Source organism: Chinchilla lanigera, unplaced genomic scaffold (assembly GCF_000276665.1).
Source record: "Chinchilla lanigera isolate Chin_1 unplaced genomic scaffold, ChiLan1.0 scaffold00210, whole genome shotgun sequence".
Taxonomy (NCBI): Eukaryota; Metazoa; Chordata; class Mammalia; order Rodentia; family Chinchillidae; genus Chinchilla; species Chinchilla lanigera.
In genome coordinates, this window is record NW_004955611.1 from 119,949 (window position 1) to 138,360 (window position 18,412).

The following is an 18,412-nucleotide window of genomic DNA, read 5'->3' on the forward strand; positions in this document are numbered from 1 at the left end:
ATGTGTTTACCAAGTTCTCCTATGCTGATGTCTCCTGGACTTGTTCTGATTGGGGTGGATTTCTGGGATTGTGTTTTAGTCTTTTGTTTTGACATGTTTGCTACCCCTTGCAGAAAGCTCAGTTTCCCTCTTCAGTAGCTGCTCAGCCAAGGCCACTAGTGTCCCTATTTTTCCTGTTGTTCAGGTTTTCCCCTAGGTTACCTCTGAGTAGGGCTACTTAGTCTCGGATGTTCCGGCAATTTTTAATTTGTATCTAGTTATCCCCATTCTCAGACACGGGCATTTGTGTCAGTTGATGGCCGACTGTCTGATCCAGCATCCCCTTGTAGTTCAGGGCACAGGCACAACCTGACTCGGGTTGCACTGGTGTGACAATCCTGGTCCGTGGACCTATGTCCCTATTTAGTTTAGGGTACAGGCATAATTCAGACACAAACTGCAGGATCTACAGTTTGTGAAGCACCCAAATCTATGTCTCCAATCACTTCAGGACACATACAGGAACCAGATGCAGCCCAGATGGGTATCAGTCACAGACTTCCCCTGCCTTCATCTCACTAGGGTGTCTGGGCAAAGGCAAAGCTCAGACTCGAAGCGCGGATCAGCAGCTCCTGGAGCATTCGCTCACTCAGTGCAGGGTGCGCAGGGCTGAGAGTCTGTTCACCTCACCCACAGCCAGAGAAGTCCCTGGGGCTTCTGAGTGAAAACCTCCTCTCTGCCGAGGGAGCAGGGAGGCCAGGACTCCGTCTGTAATGTCGATGTGGTTCTGATTCGCACTCTATGCCCTCAGGGAGTAGCTGGGAAATACCTGGCTCTCTCCGTGCGTTTCAGCCAGGAACTGTGGCAGTGTAAGCCGAGCACAGACTCGAACCCATGAGTCCCGCAGCTCCCAGAGCACTCACTCTCTTGGTGCAGGGCACGCGGGGCTAAGAACCAACTTTTTAATTCATTGATTCTTTGTATTATTTTCGTAGTCTCTATTGCATTGATTTCTGCTTTTATCTATATAATTTTCTCCCTCAATTGGACTTTGGGTTTGATTTGTTCTCTTTCTAGAAGTTTGAGGTTCAACATTAGGTTGTTTATTTGAGCTCTTTCAGTTTTAATCATGTGTGAGTTCATTGCTATAAATTTTTCTCATAGGACTGCTTTCATTGCATCCTATATGTTTTGGTATGTTGTATCAGTAATATTTAATTGTATATAGTGTTTAATTTCATCTTTAATTTCTTCTGTGACCCATTGGTTATTCAGAAGGGTGTTGTTTCATCTTCATGTGTTAATGTAGTTTTGTGGTTTCCTTTATCATTAATTTCCAGTTTAATTTCACTATGGTCAGATAGTATGCAAGGAATGATTTTAATTCCTCTACATTTACTTAAACATGTTTTGTCAGCTAATATATGATCTATTTTTGAGAATGTCCCATGTGCAGCTGAGAAGAATGTGTATTCTAGTGTTTGGTGGTGGAACACTCTGTAAACATCTACCAAGTTCATTTGTTCACAGGCTTGGTTTAATTCTAATATTTCTTTGTTGATTTTTTTGTCTAGTTGATTATCCATTTGTAAGAGTGTGGTATTAAAATCCCCCACTATGATTGTGTTAGTGCTTATTTGGCTTTTCATGTTAGTTAAGATTTATTTTATGTAGTTGGGTGAGCCTGTGTTTGGTGTATAAATATTTATGATTGTTATCTCTTCTTGGAGTTTTTCCTTAACTGATATATAGTGACCTTCTTTGTCTCTTTTGATCAGTTTTGTGTTTCCTTTAATGTCTTTTATTTTGGTAATGATTTCTTTTTCTACCTTTGAGATTATTTTTTTTTTGTATGGCCTCTTCCATTTGTTTCTTCAGTTCTGTGGTGATCATTTCAGAGTTCCATTTGTTGGTTTCCAATTTCCTCTATCGCTTTGTGGACTGGATTTGTCCTGGGTGGGCTGAATGTTTGGGATTGTGTTTTGCTTCTTCATCTTGTCATTTTCTATTTTCTACTTTTTTTGTTTTCTGTGTTGATACTCTTAGTTTTCTAATATTAGATAGCCTTAGTCACTGATGTTGAGGCTTTCCTAGGAGGTGTCTGTTCCTCCAGATGTCTCCTCTTGCTAGCACCATAATCCTGGGGCAATGAGGGGACAGGGCACAAATGTACTTTCCTCCCATTGTCACTTTTGTCCCAGAGCAATGGAAGACATGCAGGGTGCAACCTTATACTCTTCCTGCTGGCACCACACAGAAATAACTACATCAGGCTGTAGAGGAAAACAGATCAGAAATAATCATTCAGGTTAAAAAAAAAAAAAGAAATAACAACCATAATGAAAGAATTGCTCAGCATATCAAAGGAAGACATATATAAAAAAGAGAGGGACATAAAAAATGATGGAAATCTTGAATGAACAGTATAGGAAAGAATTAGAATGCATGAAACAGATTCAAAAAGATATTCAGGAAGTTAAAAATTTCACTGAAAGCTGGCAAAACCACTTGAATGAAATGGAAGACAGACTTTCAGACCTTGAAGACCACAATGCAGCTAGTGATGATGAAAGGAAAGATCTCAAAAGGAAACTCATAGACTGAAAGTCAAAAAATGGAAAACAATACTCCATGCAATAGGAACCCAGAAAAAAGAAGGGGTAGCTATTCTGTTTGCATACAATGTGGACTTCAAACCAAGAATGATCAAAAGAGATAAAGACAGTCACTATATTCTTGTTAAGGGAAGACTGCAAGAGGAAGAGATAACAATAATAAATATATATGCACCAAATGTAGGAGCACCCAACTATATGAGAACTTTTAACAGACACGAAAAATTGGGGCTGGGGATTTAGCTCAGCGGCAAAAGCGCCTGCCTGGCAAGCGCAAGGTCATGAGTTCGGTTCCCGGTACCGGAGGAAAAAAAAAAAAACAGACACGAAAAATCAAACAAGTACTAACATAATTGTAAGAGGGGATTTTATCACCCCATTGTCACAAAGAGATAGATCAACTAGACAAAAATCAGCAAAGAAATAACAGAACTAAACCAAACATGTAAACAAATGGACTTAGTAGACCTTTACAGAGTATTCCACCTCCAAACATTAGAATACACATTCTGAGCTGCACACAGGACCTTCCCTAAGATAGACCATATACTAGCATATAGAACATGCTTAAGTAAATGCAAAAGAATTGACATTATCCCATGCATATTATCTGACCATTGTGCAATGAAATTAGAAATTAAGGACAAAAGAAATCACAAAAACTCCATAAACACATGGAAACTAAACAACATCATCCTAAACAACCAGTGGGTCACAGGAGAAATTAAAGAAGAATTTCAACAATATTTACAATCAAATGAAAATGGAGATATAAACTATCGCAACCTGTGGGATGCAATGAAAGCAGTTCTCAGAGGGAAAGTTATAGCAATGGATTAGCACATCAGGAAAACAGAATGAACACAAGTAAACAACCTTATGCTGCATCTCAGACCTCTAGAAAAAGAAGAACAAGTCAAGCCCAAAGATGGAAGGAATCTTAAAGATCAGAGCAGAAATAAATGCAATTTACACTAAGAAAACAATACAAAGAATTAATGAATCAAAGAGTTGGTTCTTTGAAAAACTAAATAAAATTGATAAACTCCTAACCAAACTTATAAAAAAGGAAAGAGTCAAATCCATGCAATAAGGAATGAAAAGGGTGAAATCACTACAGATCCCATACAAATTCAGAAGATCATCAATACCTACTTCAAAAATATTGACAGTCATAGGGTGGAAAACACAGAAGAAATGGACAGATCCTAGATACATACAAATTGCCAAAACTGAATCAAGAACATATAAAATTCCTGAATAACCCAATATCACATAAGGAAATTGTCAATGTAATAAAAACTTACCAACAAAGAAAGCCTAAGGACCTGATGATTCACAGCTGAATTCTACAAGAAATTTAGAGAAGATTTAATGCCAATTCTTCTCAAACTGTTTAATGAAATAGAAAGGGAAGCAATTCTCCCCAACTCATTCCTGGAGGCAAGTATTACCCTGATACCAAAACCAGAGAAAGATCCAATCAAAACAGAGAACAGCCCAATCTTCCTAATGAACATAGAGGCAAAAATTCTCAATAAAACACTAGCTAATAGAATGCAGCAAATAATCAAGAAGGAATACACCATGACCAAGTGGGATGCATCCCAGGAATGCAGGGATGGTTCAATATATGCAAATCAATAAATGTAATACATTATATTAACAGAGCCAAAGATCAGAATCACATGATAATCTCAATAGATGCAGAAAAATCTTTTGATAAAGTCCAACACTTACTTGTGATAAAAACCCTACAGAAAAACAGAATAGACTTTACCTCAATCTGGTAAAAGCCATCTATGACAAACCAATAGCAAACATCATACTAAATGAACAAAAATGGAAAGTTTTCACTCTAAAATCAGGCACAAGACAAGGATGTACACTGCCACCACACCTATTCAACACAGTTCTGGAAACATTAACCAGAGCAATTAGACAAGGGAGAGAAATAAAGGGAATAAGGATAGAAAAGGAAGAAATGAAATTATCATTATTCCCAGATGACATGATACTCCACATAGAAGACCCCAAAAACTCCACCAAAGACTCCTAGAATTAATCAATAAAGTCAGTATGGTAACTGGATACAAAGCCAACACTCAAAAATCAATAGGATTCCTATACATAAACAACAAACACACTGAGAGAGAAATTAGGGAAACCATACCTTTCACAGTAGCATCAAAAAAGTTGAAATGCTTAGGAATCAATCTAACAAAGGAAGTAAAATATCTATACAATGAAAACTACAGTACTCTAAAAAAAGAAATTGAAGAAGATTTTTTAAAAAGGAAAGACATTCTTGCTTGTGGATAGGAAGAATCAGCATTGAGAAAATGGTCATAGTCCCAAAATTGTTATACAGAGTCCACATGATCCCGATGAAAATACCTTTGGTATACCTCACAGATCTAGAGGAAACATTCCTAAAATTCATCTGGAACCAGAAGAGACCCAGAATAGTAAAAGCAATCCTGGGCAATAAAGGTAAGGCAGGAAGCATCACAATCCCTAACTTGAAATTATACTACAAAGCTACTGTGAAAAAAATCAGCACGATATTGGCAAAAAAAATAAACCTAAAGATCAATGGAACAGACTAGAAAATGCAGCCACAACCACAAAAACACTTAGCCACATTATCTTTGACAAAGGGGCCAAACATTTTCACTAGAAGAAAGATAGTCTCATTAATAAATGGTGTTGGAAAAACTGGCTTTCTACATGCTGAAGACAAAACTACACCCATGCCTATCACCATGCTCCAAATTAAAATCAAAATGTCTCAAAGATCTAAATATTAAAACAGAAACACTAGATCTACTTGAAGAGAAAGTAAGTGGAAGTTTTGAAGACATAGGGGTAGGTAGAGAGTTCATGAACAAAAGCAAAGTGCACAGGAAATATTCAAAGAATCAACAATGGAGATCTCATCTTATTGAAAAACTTCTGCACATCAAAAGAAATCACCAACAGTGTGAAAAGAAAACCCACTTACCGGGAAAAAAATTTACCCAACTGTCCCTCAGACAAAGGACTCCTGTCTAAAATATATAAAGAATTTTAAAAATCAGCCCCCCAAAATTCAAAGACCTAATACAAAAATGGACATCAGAGATGAATGCACAATTTTCTGATAAAGAAATACAAACGGCAAATAAATACATGAAAAAATGTTCAACATCACTAGTCATTTGAGGAATGCAAATTAAAACAATGCTGAGATTATCTCTCACCCCAGAAAGAATGGTTATCATCAAGAAATCAACCCATAACAAATGCTGGAGGGGCTGTGGGGAAAAAGGAACTCTTCTCCACTGCTGGTGGGAGTGTAGACTGGGGCAACCACTGTGGAAATCAGTCTGGAAATTCCTCAGTAAACTAGGATTAGACCCAGCTATTCCCCTCCTGGGTATTTTTCCAGAAGAACTAAAACCATCATACCACAGCGATATATGTGCACCTATGTTTATAGCAGTGCAATCTGTAATAGCTAAATCTTGGAAACAACACAAATGTCCATCAGTTGAGGAATGGATAAAAAGATGTGGTATCTTTATACAATGAAATATTATTTAGCTATAAAGAAAGATAAGCTAGAGGCTTTTATATGTAAACGGATGCAAATTGAGAACATATTTGTAAGTGAAATAAATCAGTCTCACATGTGTAAACATCATATTGTCCCCTAAGAACCTGAAAGAGTAGGTAAAATCTGAAAACTACAATAGATATTGTGAAAATGAAAGAAAGTACTCAAATTGGAAAGAACAATTGGAATGAGGGGGAAAAAAAGAGAAAGAAGTAAATGAAAAAGCAGGTATAAGTAAGTGAAAAAATAGGTATATTTATATACACACAATACCTAAAATAATTGTCATACCAGTTTCTATCAGTTTACTGAAAGGAATAGTTAATTTTTAAATTTTTTTGATGAATCTTGCATGCCTATATCTGGTAATCTGGACAATCACTTTGAAGATAACAATATGCAATATAATTATTGCTGATTTCCTCTTGGCTTCTTTTGAAATTCTATAATTTTTATTGTTTTTTTGGTTGTTTTGTTAATGTATATGTTTTTGTTATTTTGTTTTTTACATTTTATCTTTAAAAAGAAAAAAACTATATATGTGTGTGTGTGTGTGTAGACAAGGATAGCTGGGATAAGTGTGTTGCTGATGTCTGTTGGTTTGTTGAAAGGAACAGTTAATGCTTACATTGTTTTTTTTTTTTCTTTTCTCTTGACCACTTTTGCATGCTTATATCTGGTAATCACAACAACTGGTTTGAAGACAATAATATGCAATATGACAGCCATTGTTGAATTCCCACCATCTTGTTTGATGAATCTCTGTCTTGTTTCTAATGTATTTTTCACTACTTGCTATTATCTTTAATTGCTTGATCAGTCTTGCATTCTTGCATCTGGTAATCTCAGCAACTTTGTCGAGGATAACAATATGTAACATAACAACCATGGTTAATTCTATCATTTTGTTTTGAAATCCTGTGTTGTTTCTTGTTTTTGTATTTTTTTGGTCTTCATTGTTGTTATTTTGTTATTGTTTTCTTTTTCTTTTTACAAAAAGGAAAAAGGTAATGTGAAAAAAGGTGCAGAAATTGGACTGATACTGCCATAACTAAACAATGCCAAAAATTGTTCTTTTGAAAGAAGCTAGGTAGTGCCAAGGGAAGGCCCTCTCCTAAGCCTTGAGAGGCACAGAAGCTTACCAAGATCTTACTTTCAACCTCTGCTTCCAGACCCGTGGGAGAAATTTGTACTGTTTTGCAGAAATTTATTTCAGAATTGTTAGACTACACAGAATGAAGCAAGTTGTCATGTGAATTGTGTTACATATCAGGTTTGTCCTCTCACTTTTCCGCCACCTTTACAATAAGAGCATCTTCTGGATAACCATTGATTAAAGAATAGTGAGGAGCATGTGGAACAGTTCTAGACACAACCTTGCCTGGCATGGTGGCGCACGCCTGTAATCCCAGCACTCGGGAGGCTGAGGCAGGAGGATCGCTGTGAGTTAGAAACCAGCCTGGGCTACAAAGTGAGCTCATGGCCAGCCTCAACTGCATAGTGAGACCTTGTCTCAAAAAGACAAAAAAACAAACAAAAAACAAATAGACACAACCTGACTTGAAAGCAGGGCACAGCTTATCTTATCCTACATCTGCTGAATCTCAGGCGTATGACTGGGAATCGGTGTTGTTCTTAGCTACTAACTTTGGGAGTGTTTTGCTTCACTCATGATATGAAGTATGTAAATAGCTAACTAAAATGTAAATGTTTTATTTTGCTGTTCATTGCAAATATTATTATATGTAATCCCTCAATACTTCAACTTGTATCTTTTACAAATAGGGACATTCTCCCATATAACATTTGTAACATTTTCAACTCGGGAAATGTAGCACAAATGCAGTACTATTATCTAATATACACTTCATACTTGAATTTTAGCAATTGTTTCAATAATGTCCTTTGCAGATTTTTTTTAAAGTCTAGCATAAAATTAAGGGTACTATGTCGCTTTTAGTTGTTAAGTTTCTTTGGTTTCTTTTAAGGTGAACAGTTAAGAGAAGATCCTTTTATGACACTTTTTCTGATTTTATTCATGACAAATGACTTCTTTTTCATGGCATTGCTCTCCTCCCTTCTGAGGAGCTGCCTTCTTCCCTTCTTGCATTGAGCTGCATCCCCATCCTTTTTTTTAAATTTTGAAACAGAACCTCACCAAGTTGCCCAGGCTTGCTTAAACTTGTGATTCTCCCTGAGCCATCATTGCTGTGTTTAAGAGGTTCTTATAGCATATCTCATAATGTAGAATTTTTATTATTTCCTCTGGATTCAATTCAGATTAAATATTTTGATAAAAATATCACATAGGTGATGTTATACTCTTCTAAATGTATTTTGAGACATTTTATACTATCACTAGGGATACAGTCCTAAGTTTGATGGCTTGATCATGTAATGGTATCAATCAAATTTCTTGGTGAAATGTACTTTTTAACTCTTTTTATAAATAATAATGGTCTTGGACAGAACATTTGAAACAATGTGATACACTGTTCCCAAAGCAATTTTACTAGTGAGTGGTTTCTACGATATAGTAAGAGTTATTCCCATTTCCATTAGTATATTTACTTATTATATAAATCTTAAAATACACATAAAAGAATTTTGAAATTATTATACTATATCTGGTGTCACTTTTAAAAATCTACTCAAGCAGGCCATAGAAGTATATTTGCTAATTATCTCTAATGTAATTAGAAATACAATTATTTCCATTGATGTAGGGCCAGTGAAGTGTTGTATCTTTCCTCATCCATTATAAGGATCATAGCTGAGAGCATCAAAATAAAGATAAATTAATAATAGACAAACAACAAATTTACCTATTTGCAGTTTTACATGATGAAGGGACATTCAGAAATGAAGACCCAAGACCCAGGGGATAAATTTTTTGTGTTTTGGTTTTGATTTTTTATGCTTTTGGTTTGAAGACTGTATGGCCTTTTAGAAATATGATGGTAGTAGATGGTGGAAAGAGAATGCAAGAATGTTTGTCCAGATTCTTCTTCCCATATCTGTGTGGTACTCCTTCCTAGAAGGTATAGGTCAGACTTTTCTTGAACAAGGATCTTATGACTCTCTATAAGAATTTTCTTTCGGCCAGCTCCTACACAGAAAGACAAAGGAAGGTTGGAATAATACTTCTAGGTTTTAAGGCTTGCTTTAGAAAAGAGGATTTCTAGTTTTCATTACCAGCGTGGGGAGGAGAAATTTTCATTTCTATGACTCATGTCAGTGGGGGAAAAGAGTAAAGAGAAGGGGGGGAAAAGAGTAAAGAGAAGGGCAGGAAAAAGTCAAAGGGAATTTGCTGCAGAGGCCTTCCAAAATCCTTCAGTCCAAATACTCAGTAAGCCAATGCAGCATACTTCTGCATGTCATTTTCTGAGCCCCCACACTAGATAACAAATTATTTCTATCCCATAATCTGTTCTTTTTTTCTTTTTTGTACAAAGAATCAAACTCAGGACCTTGTGCTTGCCAGGCAGGTGTTTGTGCCGCAGAGCTACATCCCAGCCAGTCTGTTCTTCAAGAGTCTATATTTTCTATTTATGAAATTAGCTTAGGGTCATATTTATTCTAACATTTATGTAGCACATATCATTTATTTTCATTTAATTACTTCAACATCATAAGTTTAAATGTTTATGAATTTTTCTGTTGAGAATTTTGTCATTTTCAGTGCTTGCCTAGAGTATTGGAGAGATTTCTCCCATTTGTTGCTTCTATTACTGTATTCAAACTTTAACTAGTTTTAAAATTTTAATATTGATATTTCTTATCAATCATTTGTATAAGCATATTAATATCTAAGATCTTTTCTTGTTTTCTTTTATATACTTCTTAAGCCTGAAAAAAAGCTATTTTCAGAGGTGAATGTGTTTTAAATTAGTGAGGTTACACTTGCATTTTTAAACTTTACTACTATTTTAGAATTCTATTCCTCTGTTGTGTCCATTTATGCATTTGAGGTCTCATTCATTTTGGCAGAAACAGGATGATTTGGGAAAAGAAGTCTTTGTTAAGCAACTCAGCTTATTTCAGCTGCTCTTGATCACCCATCTGCTCTATGACAATGACTCATTGTTCAACATGTGTATGTTTCCTTCTCCCACAGTAACATGAGAGGCCATGGCATAAAGCAATCTTATTAATATACCAGATCTATATTACATTCTTATTTTAAACAGATGGCTTTCATGCCTTGTATTCATTCATGCTTGCTTTTCCATTGGTAATATACACTATAGGTGTCTTTCCATGAAATCAGGAAGTGCTTGGAAACTTTTTAATTTAAGCAAATGGGGGACTAGAGTAATAATTATTCCACTCATTAAATTCTGAACAATTTCTTCATTTTATAATTAAAGATCATTCAATTATCAACTCTAAATTCAATCCCTAAAATTATATTTAAATTAATATTTTGTCAATAAAATTTGTTTTGAATCTTAGAAATGTTAATTATTATTTTCTCTGTTAAGATCCATGTATGACTAAAGGAAAAATTATATAAGAATTCCAAATACTAACTGAGTTAACAAAGTTAAGTGTGCCTCTTGGGCACATCTTTTTATGAAATTGATGTTTGAGAAAGAATTTATTCTTAATTTGCTAGAATTGGTTTTACACTGTAACCCATCCATTGAACATTGCATGGGATCTGTATTTTCTGGCTATGTAGAAATCATTTGTTATTAAACTAATTGGGAAGAAAAGGTTACTATCAGATACATATAGAAATTAAATGGTCATTTGGAAATCTGACTTCACAGTTTAGTTAAAAAGTACTCATATTTCTATATATTTTTAGAAAAAAATAACATTTGAATGAAGAATGCCATCACCTCTTTTTCTTGTTTTTTCTTGTTCTCTATTAAGTAATATCTATGTGTAAAGCTATCTAAGGCCATCTTGTCTGAAGCTCTATATACATATTTTACAGTGACTTAATCATCACTCTATAAAATAATAAAAATGCAAACACCAGAAATAATAAGCATGCCGTAAGTGCCCCATATTTTCAACTGTCTCCTAACTTGTAACCCAGCCCTGGAAAAGATTAAAAGAAACAAGACCAGCACTTTCTATATATAAACACAATTTTTGTCCTCTAGAAACTAAGATCAGAAAAGTACTCAAGGCTAAGCTTCTTTGAATGTGTTTAGCTAATAAGATTCCTTAGCATTCATTACCTTTATATAAGCTACTTCTCAAATATCTATTTGATAACAAGTATTATTGGAAGAAATACTTGGAGAAATTTAAACATGTTTGTAAATTATTTTCTTGGGTGGAAGTTACAGATTATTCTGGAATCTTTCCATTTTCCTGTATCCCACTCTGACCTTTAAAAAATAGCCCTCAAAAGTCACCTGCTAAGGTTTAAAATTCCCAAAGCCCTCCAATTTGTGTTTTGAGTTTAGGGTCTCAATCTAAGTACTTTTTGAAAATTATCAATAGCATTTTCCTCATCAACCACCAGGTGGCAGATGGATCCTGTTTTTAGAAAGCGACCCCGACCCCGCCCTACCGGAAGCTGTCATGCAAAGGAAATCTCTGGGCCCCTCCTGTATACAGTTCAGCACCCGGGACGCGGACAGCGACACCGCCCAGTCTAGTCCCGTGACTCGCTGCGGAGATTTTCACCTGACAGAGTAACTGGCCAATCCCAGCCGGTTCCAAGGGCCGCGTGGCTGACTAATTTATAATACCAGATGTGGAGGTGGGTAGAAAACCCTTGATGTGGGGCATTTAGAGTGGCAGGAAAACCAACTGATATCAAACAGTATCCCCTGCTGCAAAATCCTGCGTTTGTTTGTCTCTCCGCTCTCTCGCTCACCGCCGCCATCCACACGCCTCGCAAATTGTGCCGCGCCGTGAGACAGACGCTGGACTTCACCCGACGCCGAGCGTTGGTTTACCCCGACAGAACCGTGAGGCAGGAGGCGGGGCGGTCTGCAGGCCATGGCGGCTGTGCCTCCTTTGGACCAAGATGCTTGTCAGCTGCTTTGGAAAACCAGCCCGAGGACGGAGTGCTTTCTCTCTTTTTCCAGTGAATTAATCTCAAAAATACAAACACCAGCTGTCTTTTGTTCACACGAAATTACCATCTTAGGCAAAGAGACGGTACTGAGGCGCAAGTGTTCTGCAAGCGACGGTTTAGGTGTCGTTTTCCAGTTGCCTAGCAACTAATTAGACAAAAGAGCACGTTGCTACGGTTTTAATTCGCGGTTTCGAACTGCAAAAACCCAAGGGCAAATTAAAATGGCTTCCGGATAGCAGATATCAGGGACTACATTTTAGAATCAGGATGTACTTAATTCTAGGTACTTGCTAAAGAGGAACAAAAAGCTATTTGAGGCTGACAAGTTTGAGATTGCCAAATAGGTTAAATCAAGCGAAATTTTAGTTGTAGTTTATCCTTTCACGGATTGCTTTCCTTCTCACCGCTTTGGCGGCGACAGTTCACATTTTTAACCAGCAGAGGGCGAGTCGACTGCAGTTTTCGCCCTTCAGACACTCCTCCTTCCACCTCCGCCCCTGGAATTAATTTAGCACTCTGCTTTTCAAATATAGAACAAGCCGAGCAAGTGATGGTGGAAAGAGTGTGGTGTGCGGGACTTGGCCCAGCGCCCGACCCGTCAGCCCCGAACGTGTGGCTGCTCGGCACTCACGCCCACAAGCGTCTCCTTGCCGGGGCTGCGGGAAGAATCGCAGTGGCGGTTGCAGCAAAGCTCAGGGATGAGAAACAGCCCGGTCCTCAGAAGGCGGGGAGACACAGGCTCCTTGGCCTCTGATAACTGAAAGACCAGAGACGGTCCAGTAAGATGACAAATCGAAATTGTGAAGGTTTGAAAGATGAAAGAAGCAGTTTACTTATCACGGCCAATAACTGTGTGATGCAACAATACTCCCCCGCTCCCCCCACCCCCACCCGCCGCAGAAAAAAAGGCTCTGCTCTGGCTTTGCGACCTTAGGAACAAAAATTAGAGGGAAGAAGAGAAAACAAGGAGGTAAGAGGAAAGACTAAAATTCTAGCTAAGTGATCTTTAAAAGAGACTAAACAAAGCAAACCAGCTCAAAAGGAGAGGCAATGGAAGAAAGCCTGCCAGAATGCAGGTCAGAGCAATAAAGCATGCAGCACAAAGTTAATTTATTGTTGGCAGGGCCCTCTTCATTCTGGACTGGTTTGCCACTTGCTCGAGAGGGCCAGTTTACCTTGTAGTGTAAGATTTCACAGAATCTTTCTGGGCAGGCAGCCAGAAGTTCCATTAATTGGACATGCCCTTTTTCCTCCTCATATTTATGTCCTGGAATTTATCTAACTCGGTTTCAAACTAGTAAAATTAATTTTTCCGGAGGCCATTAAATGAAATTTTATTTGACATTGTATTTTCTTTCCTTGAATCACCGATTTCTGTAAAGCTTGTGTTTAAAAGACACCATTTATAATTTATAGTTATTAAAGACATCATATATAGTTCATTTATCAATTCAGTTCATAAAAGAGTATGATTCATTCTTTCTTTCTTTGTCTCTCTTTTTCTTGAAGTGCTGGGGTCAGACTTGGGAAAGGTAAATGTTCTAGCACAGAGCTACATCTGCAGCCTGACACTTTCTTAAATTTGTTACTGAGGAGGACAAGAGTAAGGTATCTGAACAGATTAGATCAAATATGATTTAACTCACAGTCGTGTGATTAATTTTACAGATCGATTGAACTTTAATGGTATTGTATAGCATGTCTGCATTTCTATAGCATTTCTACTGTGAAGGAACACCTATAAATGTTCTATAAATATACCAAATTTCATTCATCTTGCATCAAGATCAAACAAATGCATAAAATTGGCTAAAATAATCCCCTCAACTATTCACACAGAATCCAGAATTATCTTCCAAAATCCTAAGTACCAGGTCAGTGAACAGGTACTTAATGAAAAAGAATATTCAAATAACCAATAAACAAAGACTTTCATCATTAATCATCAAAGATGGAAAATTAAATCACAATGAAATGGAAATTTAAATCACAATGAAATGTGTTTACCCACTCAAGGAAATGACTAAATAATAGCTGACATTTTCAAATGTTGGAAAAGATGGGGCAACTCCAACAATCATATATTATTGGTGAAGAGTAAATGGTATAATCACTCTGGAAAACTGGCAGCATTAACTAAAGTTTAATATAAGGATATGACTGGGTGATTTCACTCATAGATGTATATATACCTGATAGAAATGCATACATGTATGTACAAAACAACATGCATAAATCATAGTATACAGCCCAATACAGTTTTATAAAGGAAAGATATTCAACTATCTACCACCCAGATCAAAAAATAGAATAGAATAGAACTTTTTATAGAATATTACAAATCCCTAAAATTTCCCTGTATCCACTCACTTTTATCATTATAGCAACATAAGTTCATCAGAGCCCAATTCTGGAAGCAATTCAAATGTACTTCACCAACAGAATGGGTAGAATGTTGTTACTGTGTAAACAAAAAAATACACAATAATAAAATTTTTAGAATATACATGTAATGACTAAATCTCGCAAATGTAGTACTCAGTAAAATATTCATAAGCAAAATAAAATAATTGTATGCTTCTATTTACATAAGCTCAGTAATTGGAAAAACTATGTTTAGATAATAAAAGTGAGGGTACTAGATAATGGTGGAGATAAAGACTGGAACTGAGTATTGTAAGGTTTTAGAGACTGGATAATACTCTATTTCTTGATCTGGATGGTAGATATTTGAGTATGCTTACTCTTGAAATTACTGAGCTGTATACTATAATTTTCGTTTGTTATACTGCAATAAAAAGTATGTTTTTTAAAAGACATAAGACAGATCATGTCATACAGATGTTTAAAGACATTCAGTGCCTTCCACTGCACTAAGAGTAAAAATCTAACATCCACAATATGACCTATCAGGCCTGCATAAAGTACTCCTATCTAAATTCCAGTCTCTTGTTAACTACTTTCTCCCTCAGTCACCATACTTGGATTACTCTGATCTCCACCATTTTTTAGAAAATATAAATCTCTTTTCAATCTTTAGTTCACTGTTTTCTCTACCTGGAATATGTCATCATCAGCTTTTTGTATGACATGCTCCTTCTAAGCCTTTAAATCAGATGCAATGACACCTTTTCAGAGAAGCATATTTTGACTTTCCTACCTAAAGTCCTTGTGTAATTTTTCTATTTGCTACTGTAACAAAGCACTAAAATGGGCTAAAACTCAGGGTATTATTAGATGTGCTTTCCTTCTAGGCATTGTAGGGGAGAACTGATTTTCTTGTCTTGTTCAGTTTTTAGAGGCACATGAATTTGGGGGGTTGTGTCTCCTTTTCCCATTTTCCTTTTGGGTTTTTTTCTTTTTTCTGGTACTGGGAATCAAACTCACGACCTTGCACTTGCCAGGCAGGTGCTGTGCTGCTGAGCTAAATCCCCAGCCCCTCCTTTTCCCATTTTCAAAGCCAGTATTTCAGCATCCTCAACTCTTTCTCCAAATGTGACACCCTTTCTACTGCCTCTTCTACTTTTAAGAACCCTTGTGATAATATAGGGTTCACCAAGATAATACAAGATAATCTCTTGAGCTCAAAGTTAGCTAATTAGCTGTGTTATTTCCCCCTTGCTATCTGATATAACATTAGTAGATTCTGGAAACTAAGGTGCAGATATGTAAGGAAGGCATTATTCTGCCTATCACAACCTACCCGTTTTTGTGTATGTGTGATTTTTTTTAGCTCAGCACAATGCCTATTTCCTTAACAATCTAATTACAATTTAAAATCATTTTATATATTTTCCATTCTCTAAATGCTGTACTATACTTAATTGTAAATTCTATGTGACTACAGGCTTATCTATCCTATTCTCTTCTATTTCTCCCCTACATAGCATAATGCCTGGAACATTGCAGTAGTTCTATAAGTGGAAAGAATAAACAAATTATGATCTTTGCCTCTATTTTGAGAACCGCTCTTAAGAACTCTTTTTGGAATTTATCTCTCCTTCTCATAAATTAAGTCCTGGCAGGAGAAAAATTTCTGGAGAAATAACAGCATAGATTTTCACAAGTTCTTCACCACAATAACTAACTGTAAAGAATCATGTCTATAGATAGAAACCCATACTTGTCACATATATACCTTCATTTTTCATCGAACTTAAAAAGATAGCTTATTTTTTTTTGGTACTGGGAATCAAACTCATGACCACAGGCTTGCCAAGCAAACGCTTATGCCACTGAGCTATATCCCTGGCCCAAGGATAGCTTATTAATTGCTGCTTTGTGTAGAAAAGCCTATCTCAGAACTCATGCAAGTGAAGAAAAGATAATCTAAGATGAAGAGCTGGAATTCTTTGTTACAGTAACATGAGAAATATATGGTGCATGATATGAGCCTATGAAGTAGCTATAAAGGCAGGTGTTATCAGGTAATTACTGCTTACTTCTGTTTTACTAGGTTGTAATATCAAATACCAAAGTATTTTTAAATCTTTGTGACTTATTTATTTATTCAGCATGTACTAATTCATAATTTATCAAGTGTTAGATACTCTTCTAGGTTTTGGGAACAAGTAGAATAATACAAAGTCTCTGCCTTTTAGGGAGCTACAAATATGACTACATATATGACACTGTGTAAGGTAGTGGCAAGTGTTATAAAGAAAAAAATTTCTGATAACAAACTAATAGAGGGTGGTTTTTTTGATACAGGTCTCACTGTATAGTTCAGGCTGGCCCTGAGCTCATTATGTAGTCCAGGCTGGCCTGGAACTTGTGGTGATCCTCCAGCCTCAGGTTCCTAAGTGCTGGGATTATAGGAGTACACCAACACACCTGGCCTAATAGGGGGTTTTGAATAGAGGTTTAATTTATGTTATAAAAAAACCCTGGCATATATATATATATATATATATACAGTAAGGGAAAACAAATTAGTAGGCCACTGCAGTAATGTAGACAAAAGTTAATGGTAGTTTGAACTGAGTTAGTAGCACTAGAGCTAATAAAAACTAGATTTGGGACTTTTGTTTTATTTTTAATTGACAAATAATAATTTTATATATTTTTGAAAGAAAATTGACATGAATTTGATTATGAATTTGATGGAATATTTCAAGTAGCAATGAATACTAATTTTTATTTTTTAATTTTAATTTTTTTTATTTTTAAAACAATAGCAAAATACCAACATCATAGTCAAAAACAAAACAAAGCAAAAACATTAAAACTGATAAGGGTTTCAAAACAAAATGATAGGAATTAGCAGTGCTTGTTATATTACATATTGTTATCTTCAACAAATTTGCTCAGATTACCAGATGTAAGAATGCAAGATTGATCAAACCATTAAAGAGAATAAAAGAATTTTAAAAACATTAGAGATTATACAGAGTTTCACTAGACAAGACGGTAGGAATTCAACAATGGTTGTTATATTGTATATTGTTGTTTTCAAATTAGTTACTCAGCTTACCAGATATAAACATGCAAAATTGGTCAAAAAAATTTAAGCATTAACTGTTCCTTTCAATAAGCTAATTTTTAAAATGTAATTATTTTACAATCTTGTAAAAAGGGAAATTAGGAGAACAGGGAAGCTATAAATTGTAGGTATAAAGAACACTTTCAAGGAATGTTTTTGTAAAGAAAAAATGAGCAGTAGTATAAAGGAAAAATGAGGTCAATAGATAGTTATTTTAAGATGTGAGAACTAACAGCATGCTTGTATACTGATGGGGACGCTTCAGTAGCAAGGAAAAAATCAATAATACAGAGCTGGCAGGAAGTACCATCCTTGAGTATGTGATATGGAAAGATATTTGAGCACAGTGGGTGGGTGAACTTAGCTATGAACATAGTTCATCTACCAGCATAGAACATAAGGTGAAGTATAAAAAAATAAGACAAGCCAATAGGCAGATGTGGTGAGAACTTGTGGACTTGCTCGTCTGATCAATGCATTTATCAATGAAGGAAGAAGAGGCTGTCTTGACAGAGAGGATGGTGTGTGGAAGTTTAGAAAACTATCATGATACGAAGTGGTCAAGGCAGAATAGATGAGGAAGGCAGAGTAAGTGAGCTAGAAAATTACTGTATACAATTTCCAGGCAGCATTAAGGGCCCTTTGAAATTTGTAATCATATATACAAATTGAAAAAAAAAAAAAAAAAAAAA

The 18,412-nt window shown here is 35.9% G+C and overlaps 1 protein-coding gene and 1 long non-coding RNA gene across 5 annotated transcripts in view; one reads left to right on the forward strand and one right to left on the reverse strand.

The window, feature by feature from the left end:
* Nucleotides 1-11,796, reverse strand: part of Pcdhb1 (protocadherin beta 1) — a 26,921-nt gene extending 15,125 nt beyond the window's left edge. The window contains exon 1 of the mRNA XM_005414939.2: nt 11,726-11,796. The gene's annotated coding sequence lies outside the window, so the exon portion shown is untranslated. The remainder of the gene's footprint in view (nt 1-11,725) is intronic.
* The window catches only part of LOC102014517, a 13,344-nt gene continuing 6,406 nt past the window's right edge, over nt 11,475-18,412 (forward strand). For 3 of the 4 annotated variants that reach the window (XR_265164.2, XR_265162.2, XR_265163.2), the window contains exon 1: nt 11,475-13,208. This is a non-coding gene — a long non-coding RNA (uncharacterized LOC102014517). Of the gene's footprint in view, nt 13,209-13,747; nt 13,771-18,412 lie in introns of all 4 variants that reach the window. The other variant, XR_001232576.1, reaches the window with a different exon arrangement.